Consider the following 13,754-nt stretch of genomic DNA (forward strand, 5'->3'; position numbering starts at 1 on the left):
GAAGCTTTTTACAGTTTCATTGAATCTAATATTCCATGACCTAGATGCTTGCTGTAATCCATAAATAGACTTAAGCAACTCATAAACCTTGGTCTCTCGACCTTCTTCCACGAAACCGTCTGGTTGAGCCATACAAATGTCCTCGTCAAGATTTTCATTCAGAAAGGCAGTCTTAACATCCATTAGCCAAATCTCATAATCGAGAGCTAAATCAATGGATAAAAGTATGCGGATGGATTTAAGCATCGCGACTGGTGAGAATGTATCCTATAGTCAATACCTACCTTTTGGGTATAACCCTTAGCCACTAGTCGTGCTTTAAACGTCTCAACATTCCCATCCGGACCTCTTTTCTTCTTGTATATCCACTTACACCCTACGGGTTTAATCCCTTTGGGAAGGTCTTCAAGTTTCCAGACTTTGTTGACGTACATCAATTGCATTTCAACTTTCATGGCGTCAAGTCAAAGGCTTGATTCAGAACCAGTCATCACTTGACTATAGGAAACAGGGACATCCATGTCAGAGACAGCTACGAGAGTATCTCCATAAGACATGTACCTGTCAGGATTTTGAGAAGCCCTCCCACTACGTCAAATTACTACCTAACGAGATTCTGATGAGTTAGGTAGTGTTTCAGTTGGGGTAAGAACAGTTCTTACAAATGAGTTAGAAGTATCCTCACCCAACTTTTCTTCAAGCACAATTTTGCTTCTAGGTCTTACGTTTTTCATAAAGTCCTCCTCAAGGAAACGAGCATTCATGTTAACGAATGTTTTGTTGTCCTCGGGACTATAGAATGTGAAACCTTTCGTTTCCTTCGTATATCCAACAAACAGACAAAATTCTGACCTACTAGCCAACTTGCTAGTCTTTTGCCTTAGCACATGTGCAGGGCAACCCCAAATTCGGATGTGGCCTAGATTTACTTAACGGTCAGTCCATCGTTCATAAGGAGTACCAGGAACCGTTTTAGACGGGACTTGGTTCAGAATATAAGCTGTTGTTTCGAGGGCATATCCCCAAAAGGAAAGAGGGAGTGATGAGTAACCCATCATCGATCTAACCATCTCCATTAGAGTTCGATTTCTTCTCTCTAACACTGTGTTTTGCTGAGGTGTGTCAGGTGCTGTAAGCTGAGAAGCGATAACTTCTTCTTTAAGAAAGTCATCGAACTCTCCAGACATATACTCACCACCTCGATCGGATCGAAGGGTTTTGATCTGTTTGCCAGTTTGCTTTTCCACTAAAGCCCTGAAGACCTTAAATAAGTAAAAGATCTCGGATTTGTGTTTCAGCAAATAGACAAAACCGTATCTTGAGTAATCATCAGTGAAGGTAACGAAGTATTCGTATCCTCCTCGTACCTTTGTACTGAGCGGACCACATACATCAGAATGTACGAGTTCCAATAACTCAGCGGCTCTTCGACCCTTAGCAGAAAAAGGTCGTCTAGTCATTTTTCCTTCTATACAAGATTCACATGCAGGCAATGAACCTATTGCAGAGGCTTGGAGTGGACCGTCCCTCACAAGTCTCTTAATCCTGTCTAGACTGATATGACCAAGTCTTAAGTGCCAGAGATATGTTGATTTTATTAGATCTGAGGAATGAGAAAGTTTGATCCTCTTTCGCTCCCTAACTAGATCGTTATCTATTTCAGTGTCTAAAAGCAAAGGTTGTGTGGGATAAATGTAAAAGAGAGCATTCTTCATAAATGCATCAGTGATGAAAGAATTATTAGAAAGAGAAATTCGAATTCCATTCTTAATAAACTTTAAACAATAATCTTGCTCACAAAGACGAGCAACAGATATCAAGTTTTTCCCGAATGAAGGAAAAAAAATAAAAATATTCAAATTTAAAGTTCGATCTTCAAAAGATAGCGTCACTGATCCCACGGCCTTTGCTGACACCGAGCTCTCATCACCCGATCTGAAGGAGAAGTCACCTTCCTCTAAGCTTTTGCTTTCTTGAAACCAGTCGAGGAACAATAAATATGGTTAGCAGAAGCGGAGTCAAGAATCCACGTTGATACATTATCAGCTACTAAGCATGCTTCGGTAATAAGTACAATACCTTTTTCCTTTGTTTTGAGGTAGGCAGAACAGTTCCTGCGCCAGTGTCCGGGTCCATTGCAGTGGTGGCATTTGTCTTTAGACTTGTCCACCTTGACTGCCCGGGGTTTCTTCCTCTTCTGAACCTTGCCTTGGTTCTTTTTCTCGGCCTTGTGAGGTCTCTTCTTAGATCCAGAGGTGGATCTTTGTGCTCAGTAGCATGTGCCTCTCCTTGGTTCCTCTTTCTCTTAGTGAGACCTTCAGCAGTGTGAAGCTCCTTCAATAGCTCGGTAACAGTTTACTCTAGCTTATTCATGGAGTAGTTCAGCTTAAAAGTATCGAAAGATTCGGGGAGAGTTTCCAAGATCATATCTATTTTAGTCTCCCCATCAATCTCCGATCTTAGGATTTCCATTTCATTCAAATAACTAATGATCAACATCATATGGTCTCTGACAGGAGTCCCAGCCTTCATCCGACAGTTCATATATTGTCGGACTGCTTGCTGTCTGGCCTGACGCCCTTGCCCTCCAAACATCTCATGGAGATTATAGAGCATGTCGGCGGTTGTCTCAATGTCACGATGTTCTGCTGGAGCACATTGTTCATAGATGCTAAGATATAGCAACTCGCAATCTCATCGTAGCAGAGCCAGGCCGCCAAGGCATCCTTGTCCTCTTGAGTCGAATCATCATTTATCTGAGGAGGACACGGGGTGGTGAGTACCCACTTGTGCTTGTCAACGGTAAGGACGATGTTGAGGTTACATTTCTAATCAACTTAGTTTTCGCCTTCGAGTTTGTTTGAGGAAATGATGGTTGAGAAAGGGTTGAGAGACATCTTGCTAAAAATAAGTTGAAACAAGTTTATAATTAGTCTTTTAGTTTAGGATTTAAGTTTGTTTAACTTTTTAGGATGAACAAGATAAAAGAAATCCAAAAGTGTTATGAACGAAATGATACTTTACTCCTTCGAGGGAAGGCCGAAAAGAGTCTCCTTTCATAAGTAAATGACTCATCATTAATGCATAGCTAAGATGTCAATGCATCAATTTTGGACTAGCCACCTTGTAAAAAAGTTTGATCACTCATATCCCTTCGCAAGGCCTCGAGGGAGAATTACTGGGGGATTGAGTCTAAGTGTGTAACCAACCACTTAGTCCATGAGATCTACTTTGAAAAACAATCCAACGAGGGGAGGCCTTGTATCATCGTTTAACTCTCGAATGTAGCTCTTCTAGCAATGATCAGAGCAAAGCACCGTTGAATACTCTCATTTAAGAGAGGGCCACGAGGGTAACTCTTAGTCTGGCGATAATTGCACTTTTCATTAGTGTTAGGTATCATGGGTTTCAAACAACAAGTATAACCCTCCCACTTAGTTTTTAGAGTTGGCACATCATCTCTTATATGTTCGGAAACACGTTTCCTAGTGTATAGAGAGATAGAGTGAAATTATAGAAATTGATTCTTAGATCGACATGTTTCTAGGGAGAGCAGTGTTAACGCACAAAAACACAAGGTACATACTCAGACATTTCCTATTTTCTACAAGGGTAAGTGTGTGAGAAATGTTTTAACCTTTAACTCACTTGAACACTTGAAGTTTGAGATTACACATCTTCTTGCATCTTCTTGCCAACTAGTCTTCGAGGAGACCTCCCACTTAAATTTTCAATAGTAGTAATTTTGAACATAAGTGATATAGATATAGTTTTGAAAACATTTTGAAAAACATATTTGATTTGGATGACAAAACATTTTCAAGTTTGAAAGTTAAAACAACTTTTCAAAATTCGAACTAGTTTTCATAAAATCTCAATTCCAAGTAAATATTCAAAATATCAAAACTTTTCAATCTTACACATTATGTTTGTTATACTTAAAAACATTTTTTCTCAATGAAATTTTTTCATTCGAGTTCTAGAACTCTCGGAATGGGATCCGGGATCCGGAATCCAAAATTTTCAGAAATCCTGGAATCCCGGACTGCAAGCACCTCGGAGTAAAAACGCCGTAGACGGTGGCTCTGATGTCCAATTGAGCTAATTCCAAATTATTTGGAAGGATAGACTCACATGCCTTCAATTTGGTTCAAGAACCATTCAAATCCAAATTTCGAGCAAAGAAATGCACTCGTTTTACCGATTGGACAGAAATTCGGCCGAGTAATAAATTAAAAACTTTTAGAACTGATTCTAATGTGTTTTAATAGCATCTCAATAGTGTAAAAATTAACATGCATTTTAATTTAAAGGCCCGAGCAATAAATTAAAAAAGGGAAAATATCACGAGTATCCCTTGTGTTTAATCGAAATGCGAGATTTATCCCCTCTATTTTTAGAAATATCAGACATATCCCTCCAGTTTAATATAAATGACATATACATCCCCTAAAAAATGATATATTACAAATATCACCATTTTCGTTTATTTTTTACAAAAAAGTAATTTAAAATCCCCTAAATACCCTTAATGAAATAATTTTTTATCTTCTATTCTATATACAAAAAAATTAAATTAAAAAAATTTCTTTATAAAAAGTTAAGGGTTTTTTTTTATATAAAAGAGAGATTTTGATTTTTTTTTATTAAAATAGTAAATAAATATTTATTCTATTAAGTGTATTTTGAGGAGTTCAAATTATTTTTTTGTAAAAAATAAACGAAAAGAGTGATATTTGTAATATAATATTTTTTGAGGGGATGTATATGTCATTTATGTTAAACTGAAGGCATATGTCTGATATTTCTAGAAATAGAGGGGATAAATCTCGCATTTCGATTAAACACGAGGGGTACTCTAGATATTTTCCCATTAAAAAAAATCTAAAAAAACCAATTCTAGCAAATTCATTACCCGAGTAAAATTAAGAAAACAATTTTCATACTCATAGTTTAAATTACATACACATGCTTAAACTTTGGCCATAGCTCTCATACCATTTGTTGGAATATATCTAGGATTAAGAATAATTTATCGCTTCTTGTAAGCAGTGGAATATAAAAAATTCTTTAAAACATGTAAAACGGTTTTACTACCTAGACAAAGTGCATAAACATGTAATCTAAAATAAAACTATAATGAATTTTCACTCGGTACCAACCTTAATTGAAGCTTGAGCATTGAGAAGCTTTTAGATTGGTTGAATCGCTCGTCTCCCCACTTGGCTTGTCTTCTTCGTGTCTTCTTGAATCCGAGTAACCATGATAGTTTCTACCACTAGAATCTTCGAGTTTGGAAAGGATTTACTGTGTGGGAACTATCAAACACAATGACTCGAGAACTAGTCTTATAGCCAAAGAGCTAATACAAAACGCTAGGTCTAATGAGGACCTAGGTGCCAAAACAAAATAGCAAGAAGAAGAGAGGGAAAGAGAGAGAGAGAGAGGGGATGGCCAACTAGAGAGAGAAGGTCTCACCAAAACTTGTTTTAACATTGTGAATGTGGTGTGATACTTATAGGAGAAGGGATTGCCTTGAAGAGGCAATTTCCTCTTTTCTATTATGGTTGAATATCACATACTCATGAGCACAATATTTGTTTCTCATTCCTATCATAAAAATACCAAGGTTGGAAATTTGTTTCCTTTTTTTTCTTTTTGGTCGTCCAACATCATATAGCATGTGCTATAAATTTGTTTCCTCTTTTTCTTTTATGCAACACAAAATAATTTCCCTCGTTCTTTTGATGGAGGCCACAAAAATATCATCTAGAACATGCATCCAGATGTTTCTTTATTTGTTCAAGACAATACAAGAAAAGCCCATGTAGAATTTTCACATAAATTTCCATAAAATGAAATTCAATACTCAAGGCCCAAATCCTATTCATGGCCGTGTAAACTAATTTACATTATAATCATATGATAATGTCCAAAATCTTATTTTCACATTTATACCATCTTATATCCTTATGGACAAGATTACCCTTTAGACAATTTTCGTAAAATTCGTCTAGTTCAACACTTGACCTTGTTTTGACTTAGCTACTAGTTTAACTAATCCTACTCTAATGACTTGTGGTAGTGACCTCATGGATCCAAATGAACAAAGCTTGAGCTAGCATACTTGGACTCAAAAGTTCAGAAACCTTTTCCAAGTTCTAGCTTAATGTCAACTAACTCCACTAAAGAGTTGACACTGAAAATCTCTCGGTTCAAATGAATATATTTTCTACTCAAAATTCTACTTAATTATGATTAGTTGATCCATTGGATATTATCTATTCTTACCCTCCATGAATATCATCAACTAGATGGGATTTATAAAATTACCATTTTATCCTTCTAGTTGTTATCTCCTCAACTCATTTGTCACTTGTGAATAAGTTAGAAACAATGTATTGACGAGGAGCTAACAAGTCACATTGATTCATCCGAAAGAGTAATGACTCAATTTGGACACTGGCCAGTTCATTTATTCACATTCCAATGAACAAAGCATGAGGTGATATACATTGCATGTCAGCAATCTTGTACATGAATTCCATATCTATGAGATCTTCACAAAGTTGTTCATGACATCTTCATAACTTAGTATTTCATCAATAAGTTGTCTATATCACATAATGAATCTAGAACTCTGACTTTCTCAAATGAGAGTACGTAAGCTATGAAATGACATGTCTCATTTCAGGATTGAGGTAAGGATGATGCAATTCATACATAGTGACTTTGAGACAGAAGAGGTTGAATGATTTGTTCTTATACTGTCTCTAGAAGTGCAGTGGTCAATTCAATATCTTCAGAAGATACCTATGAAGAACTATAGAGTCTCCAACTCTCCATGTCTCATAACCAGACATCATAGGTTCTCCTAACAATTATACTGAGATCAATAGCCCTTTGATCCTTATATTGTGATTATACTGTTTTAAGCAAACCATGAAGAGCTTGTTCATGCAAATCTGTATTTGACTCTTCATTTTTTGTTAAGCTTGTTTAAGGACTAAAGACTAAGGTTTATCATAAAGCTTCAAACAAACATGGAAGAATGAATGACAGTTTCAACTCGTTATTAATTATTCAGCAGTTACAAGCAAGAGTCTTTGTGAGACTTTATTACATCGAATGCATATAAGTAATAACTACTACTCTTCTTGTGGGCATCAAAGCCAACATATGCCTAATATGGCCCTTCCTCCAAGGTATGAGAGCCCATTACAGGTTCTAAGACATACGCATTACCAACAGCAGATAAGGGATCAACATTAGGACTCACCTAATTCAAGGCTTCATCGGAACTCTCTCGAGGGTTTGGGTGACTTTGTAGCATCTCCTCGATGTTCTTCAATGTCGCGACATCGGCGATGATGCTCAATGGAGTAGCATATGTCTCTAGGCAAGGCTGAGACTCAATCGGTGCAGATTCAAGAGCAGAGAAGCTCTTCTTCGAGCGAGTGACAAACATTTTCGCACTGGATTGCTGATAACAAAAAGAATTATGGGCGATTTTTTCAGAGAACAAGCAAAATAGGGTTTTCTTGTGATATATATTGAACGAGAGAGAGAGAGAGAGAGAGAGAGAGAGAGAGAGAGAGTCTCTTTGGCGTAGAAGAGAAATACTCGAGTATCTATGGGAAGCGGGAACTAAATATTTTCACTTCACCCACTAATACCACTTGTAAAATATATTAGCCCTTTTCAAATTACAAATAAACCCATTTCTTTTTTTCTTTTTTTCTTTTTTTTCAAATAACCCCAATAAAAAAAATGAAGAAGAAAAAACTTGCAACGTTGCCACTCTCCCTAGATTACACGTCAAGCAACAAGAGATAAATCTCGATAATACTTGGTTGATGGAAGATTTTTGCTAGCTGCTTCTCTGTAGATTTGTGCTTATTCAACTCAATAATCTTTTTCTCCACTAATTCCCTGGTGAAATGATGCCTGAAGTCGATGTGTTTTGTTCTGAAATGCTGCACTAGATTCTTTGAGATACTTATTGCACTCATGGTGTAGCAGTACGGAGTCATAAAATATTGTTGTACACCATACTCGAACAACATCTATATCATCGACATCATCTGAATGCAACTACTGTCAGCTGCTATGTAATCTGATTCTGCTGTAGATAGAGAAATATTGTTATACTTCTTACTGAACCAAGAAACAAGGTTATTTCCATAGAAATAAAAGCCTCCTTAAGTGCTCTTACGATCCTCAGCACTCTATGCCCAATTTGCATCACGTTATCCCACTAGACTTGAGCTAGTGTCTTTAGTATACCAGATGCCATAGTTCACGGTTTCGCTGACATGATCCTCTTCACATTTGCCATTTGGCTCGGCTTCGTACTATCCTAATAATGTGCACACACTTCCACTGTATATGAGATATCTGGCCTGCTTGATGTTAAGTACAATAGACTCTCAATCATACTTATGTAGAGTGCTTGATCAACTAGAATGTCATCTTCATCCTTGGAGACCTTGATGTGAGCGGCTGTTGGAGTCCTCTTGTGAGTGATTATCTCCAACTCAAACTTCTTCACCATATTTTTAGCATATTCGCTCTGTGAGATGAAGATACCATCTAGTTTTTTATACACATGAAGTCCAAGAAAGTAGGACAACTCGCCCACCATGCTCATCTTGAACTCGCGTTGCATTTGTTCAATAAATTGTTCGACCAACTTGTGCGAGCTAAAACCGAAAACAATATCATCAACACATATTTGAGCAATGAAGAAATCTGATTAGATGAATTTAACAAATAACTTTTTGTCTACTCCTCCTCGATCATAGCCATAATTGATCAGAAACACAATCAATATCTCGTACCAGGTCCTAGGCACCTGTTTCAATCCATAGAGAGCGCTCTTCAGCTTGTAGACATGACCAGGTAGGTGAGGATCTTAAAATCCCTTAGGTTGACCAACATACAGTTCGTTGGTGAGAAGTCCATTCAGGAACGCAGTCTTGACGTCCATCTGATGAAGTTTAAATTTCAGCTGACACGCCAAGGCAAGCAACAGTCGAATGGCCTCTAGACAAGCAATTGGGGCAAAGATTTCTTTAAAATCAACACCTTTGATTTGAGAGTAGCCTTGAGCTACTAATCATGCCTTGTTCTTGGAGTTGTTCCTTTTCTCATCATATTTATTTTTGAAGATCCACTTGGTGCTTATGACGTTAACATCAGTGGGACATGGAATGAGATCACACACATAATTCCTTTAGAATTCACCAAGCTCTTCTTGCATGGCCACTACCCAGTATTCATCAATGATGACTTCTTTGATGTTCTTGGGTTCAATATTAGAGATAAAGCATGAATGATTAAGCATATCACGATAGTTTATAATAGGGTTATCTATGGTTCTTTTTCCTTCATATGGATTGCCGATAACCGAGTCGATGAGATGGTTTTTCTGAATCTTGGATGAAGATTAATGAAGTAGTGTGCTTTTAACCACCTGAGTATATTGATCCTCATTCAAGTCCTGGATAAATTCATCATAACATTAGCCAGGAAATGTATCTTGAATGTCTTCTATAGTCTCTCATTGACCAACTTCTTGAACAACTTGGGAGGAACTAGTTGTTTAAAAAATGGTCGGATTAGCTTCTTCAGCTTCTCTTTGATCTTAAATGTCTTTGATAGTGACATTTATGGATTCGATGACATAATGGGTGCGCTTGTTGTAGACTTTGTACGCCCGGCTTGTTGTGGAGTAGCCTAGGAAGATCCCTTGATCACTCTTTAGATCTAACTTTTGTATGTACTCTATGTCGTTAAGGATGTAGCACACACTTTCGAACACATGGAAGTATTTAATAGTAGGATTCTTCTCCTTCCACAAGTCATAAAAGGTCTTGTTTGTGCATGTACAGATTAAGACTATGTTGATGATGTAGCAGGTTGTGTTAACAGCTTCAGCCTATAATTTCAGTGGCATTTTCTTTGCGTGAATCATCACCCTTGCCATCTTTTGGATAGTTGGATTCTTGCACTCAATGACCCTATTTTTCTGAGGGGTGATGGGTGATGAGAATCATTGATAAGCAATTCCCTTGGCTTCACAGAAGTCTGTAAAGGCTCTGTTCTCGAATTCACGACCGTGATTACTGCGAATAGACATTATGATAATCTCTTTTTTCTCTCTGAATCTTGGTGCATAGAGTAGTAAATGTTGTCAATGGTGCCCACAAGAAGAGTTGTAGTCTTTATTTTATACATTTGATGTAATAAAGTCTCACGAAGACTCTTGCTTGTAATTGCTAATTCATTAATAAAAAGTTGAAACGTTCATTCATTCTTTCTTGTCTGTTTGAAGCTTTATGATAAAACATTAGTCTTTAGTCCATAAACAAACTTAACAACTTACGAAGAGACAAATTTAGATTTGCATGAACAAACTCTTCGTAGTTTTCTTAAAACAATACATTCGCAATCTAAGGGTCAAAGGACTATTGACCTCAATATGATTGTTAGAAGAATCTATAATGTCTGGTTATGAGACATTGAGAGTTGGAGACTCTATAGTTCTTCTAGGTATCTTCCGAAGGTACTGAATTGACCAGTGCACTTCTAGAGACAAGATAAGAACAAACCATTTAACCTCTTATGTCTCGAAGTCACTACGTATGAATTGCATCGTGCTTACCTTAATCCTGAAATGAGACATGCCATTTCACACCTTACGTATTCTCATTTGAGAAAGTCAAAGTTCGGACTCACTATGTGATTCCGAACAAGGCCTATTGGTGAAATACTAAGTTGTGAGAATGTCATGAGTAACTTTGTGAAGTTCTCATAGATATGGAATTCATGTACAAGATTGCGGAAATGCAATGTATATCACCTCATGCTTTGTTCCTTGGAGTGTGAATAAATGAACTGGCCAGTGTCCAAATTGAGTCCTGACTCTTTTGGATGAAACAATGTGACTTGTTAGCTCCTCGTCAATACATTGTTTCTAACTTATTCACAAGCGACAATGGAGTTGAGGAAATAATAGCTAGAAGGGTAAAATGGTAATTTTATAAATCCCGACTAGCTGATGATATTCATGAAGGGTAAACACTGATAATATTCTGTGGATCCGCTCATTACAATTAGGTTGAATTCTTGAGTAGAAAATAAATTCATTTGAACCGAGAGATTTTCAGTGTCAACTCTTTAGTGGAGTCAGTTGGCATTAAGCTAAACTTGGAAAAGGTTTGTGAACTTTTGAGTCCAAGTGTTTAGATCAAGCTTTGTTCATTTGGATCCATGAGGTCACTGTCACGAATCACATCGAGTAGGAATAGTTAAACTAGAAGCTAAGTCAAAACGAGAACGAAAATTGTCAAAAGGGTATTTTTGTCTTTTGAGACATAGGATGAAATGAATGTCAATAAATTTTTTGACAAGGTCATTTGATGACTTAATATCACTCGGCCAAAATTAGATTTATTGGGCCTTGTGGATTAATTTCATTTCATAAGAATTTTATTGAAAATTCTTAATGGGTCTTTCTCATGTTGTCATGAACAAATGAAGAAGCTTCTAGAAGCTCCTTCTAGAGACATGTTGGGCGCCTACTACCCAAGAGAAAGAGAGAATATTTTGCGCATAAATGTATCAAGATACTTGCCAAAAGAAAAAGAGGAAACAAATTTCCTATGCATGGCAATAGGAATTTCGGCCAAGTGAGAAAAAGGCAAGGCAATGAACAAAAAAGGAAACAAATCCAAGCCTTCTAGAAGGCTGCCTTGGCCGTGTGGAATAAGAGGGAAATGGGCAATATTTGCTCATGAATATATGATATTCTATAGAAGAGGAAACTACCTTATTGAAGGTGAGACCTATCCTATAAATAGGAGCCTCATTCCACACATTTCATTCATCCCAAGTTCTAGATATTTGAGAGCTTCTCTCTCTAGCTTGGCCGATCCTCTCTCTCTCTATTCAATTTCGTTTTTTGTTTTGGCACCTAGGTCCTCATTTGACCTAGTGTTTAGCTCCGCGACTACCACTACTACAAATACAGTTTTCCGGTGCGGTTGACTTTTGGGTGCGACTATTCGCACCTAAAAGTCGCACCAAAAAGACTTTCAGGTGCGAATAGTTGGACCCAAAAATCAATTAAGCGCTGGAAAATTTTCGGGAAATTTAATGAATTTGGGTGCGACTAGTCGCACCCAATAGTGTGGTACTACTATTGGGTGAGACTTAGTCGCACCTAATATTGTCTCCAAAGTTATAGGTGCGACTAAGTCGCACCTAAATGTCCTAAAAATTTTCGGCGGCCAAAACTTCCCCCTTTTTTTACAAAATGTCATTGGGTGCGACTTTGTCGCACCCGAAACCACTGACACAGGTCATTGGGTGCGACTTAGTCGCACCCAAAGGTGTCATTGGGTGCGACAAAGTCGCACCCAAATTTAAAAGTCTTTATATATAAAGCATGCTCGATGGGTTTTCATTCAAACACCCAAAAAAACCTATTCGCCCAAAAAAACCTATGCGCCTCTATCTCTCTGTCTCCGACTCTCTCCTTCTCTCCCACCCCGTCGCCGCCACCACCCCGTCGCCGCCGCCACCACTACGCTCCTCCGACCGCCGCCACGACCCTCTCTCTCTCAGCCTCCGTCACGAGGACCGCCGCCACTGCCCTCTCTCTCTCCCACCCCGTCGCAGCCACCACTCCAACCTCCAACCTCTCGCCGCCACAAAGGCACGGACGTACATCAACAGAGATGAGCCGAGTCACAGTCTTCACCCATCACCCTTCGCGTGTCCCGGCTGAAGATCGAGACCGAGTCATAGTCTCCACGACCCAGCTCCGGTGTGGTGCAGAGCCTTCTCCGCGCTTCTCTCCGTCGACGCTGCTCTCAGTTCTAGCCGGTAATCTCTCTCTCTCTCTCAGTGTACCTCTCAATCTCTCTCTCTCTCTCTCTCTCTCTCTCTCTCTCTCTCTCTCTCTCTCTCTCTCTCTCTCTCTCTCTCTCTCTCTTCCTCTCAATTTAACTCTTTGTCCCGTCTCTTGTTGTCTCAGCCTAGTCCCTTGGTGTCTCAACCTCGACACTATCCAAAAACACCTTGAAAACAGTTTTACGGGACAACCCCCGAGAAAGACGATCTCCCCTACCAAAATAGGCTCCCGGTGCCGAGCCTCGCTGCCCAAAACAGGCTCTCGGTGCCTCTCGCTGCGAGACAGTCCCACTCCGACAGCCTCTTTCGCCACCGTCCTTGCTCGTCGGCTCTTCAAGAGGTTACTTCATTTATTTATATTCTTATATGTACTCTAATTAATTAGAAAGTTAATTAGATAGCCAGTTTAGTTTAGTTAGGTTAGTTTTATATGTAAATTGTAATTTGAAATTATTACTTAATAACATTAGTAAATTGTAAATGATATCATTAGTTTACTTAATTTGAAATGTTAATTAGACATTTTAGTTTAGTTAGTAATGTTATATTGTAAATGTTATGTTAATTTTAGTAATGTTAATTTGAATTAATTTGATAACATGTTTAGATTGTATAGTAAAATGCTTAGGTTTGTGATTTAGTAAATTATATGTTTGGATTGAATTAACAAATGTTATGTTAATTTTAGTAATGTTAATTTGAATTAATTTAATAACATGTATAGATTGTATAATAAAATGCTTAGGTTTGTGATTTAGTAAATGATATGTTTGGATTGAATTAACAAATGTTATGTTAATTTTAGTAATGTTAATTTGAATTAATTTAATAACATG

This window comes from Urtica dioica, chromosome 11, assembly GCF_054948205.1.
Source record: "Urtica dioica subsp. dioica isolate 48M chromosome 11, U.dioica_male_clone48M_v1_H2, whole genome shotgun sequence".
Classification (NCBI taxonomy): domain Eukaryota; kingdom Viridiplantae; phylum Streptophyta; class Magnoliopsida; order Rosales; family Urticaceae; genus Urtica; species Urtica dioica.